Source organism: Amblyomma americanum, chromosome 1 (genome assembly GCF_052857255.1).
Source record: "Amblyomma americanum isolate KBUSLIRL-KWMA chromosome 1, ASM5285725v1, whole genome shotgun sequence".
NCBI classification, from domain to species: domain Eukaryota; kingdom Metazoa; phylum Arthropoda; class Arachnida; order Ixodida; family Ixodidae; genus Amblyomma; species Amblyomma americanum.
The window spans coordinates 526,978,631-526,979,960 of NC_135497.1; positions in this window are offsets into that span (position 1 = coordinate 526,978,631).

Here is a 1,330-nt window from a genome sequence, read left to right on the forward strand (position 1 = left end):
GGACGTGTTTGGCGTCGCTGCCCATACAAAGAGAGGGGGCTTCGAAGATTCCCCGTCGGCTGTCCCCGTCCAACGTGTGGAGGACGACTGCAGGAAATCGCGGATTAGATCTCGCAAACGGACTCAGTACAGCGCAGCTTCTCTTGAGCACCATCTCTACGGCGCTACAGTTCCCCAGGACGTGACCAGTCTCGGAGTCCTCGTAGGCGAAACTAGATGCAGCAGCCTTTAGAGGTGCGGCTGCTCAATGACAAAATGTGCAAGATCCTTCATCGCCGCAAGACAGTTCACACACAACATGAAATTCTGCAGCCGTACCGACGACTCTTCAGCCAAAGTGCCTCAAAACAAGCCGATGTCCAAACGTACCACTCCGTGGCCAAGACGCCTTTTCTGTATGCCGGACTACTTCGACTCACTGCAGCCGAGGCCGAGTGCCTCGACATCCCCAAGGTAAGACGCTAGCAACTGCTGACAAAGATTTCGGTTGACGGCGCCGATGCAACCGCGCTGGTGGATATTGGCGCCGTCTATTCTGTGGTCAGTGGACAATTGGCTGAGGCTCTAAATAAAGTCAGAATCGCTTGGGACAGCCTACAGATGCGTACTGCAGGGGGATATTTGATCACACCAACGGGAACGTGCACGCCACGGGTTACCGTGCTAGGCCAAACATTACTGGCAACGTTCGTCGTGCTAGCCGAGTGCTCCCTAGACGTCATACTCGGCATGAACTTTCTGGCTGAAAAGAGTGCCGTGATTGCTCTCCAATCCCAGTGCGTGAAGTCCTCAAGCGAGCAGGCCATATCTAGGTGCAGTGCTGTCTCAGCGGCGCTGCACATTCTAAACGAACACGTACATTTTAGGATGCTTCTTACGCCACACAGCCTACCAAGCTCTGGCTCTTGATATCATTAGTCCCGTATCATTTGCTCAGGGAAACGGCCACCGTATAGTGTTTCAGTGAATCCCCGGACACTGCGGACTCGATGGATATGAGACCGCCGACGCTGAAGCAAGGAGCGCCTACAGCAGTGGCCTGCGCACAGCTGTACCGTTCTCTATAGTGTACACAACTTGTCTCCTTTCGGAATTGATGAGGAGGGCGACAGCTAGGTACTGGGCCCTGCCAGACACCCGCCATATCCGCCTTAACCGGCTAGATCCGACGATGACCTTTTCAGTTCCTCGCGGAATACCTCGCCCTACTGCATGCGTTATCCGTAGACTACGTTTAAACGTGGCATTCACGCGCAAATACTTACACTTAATAGGACAAGCGGACTCCTCGGAATGTACCACATGTGGTGTGCTAGAGACTATAGAACAT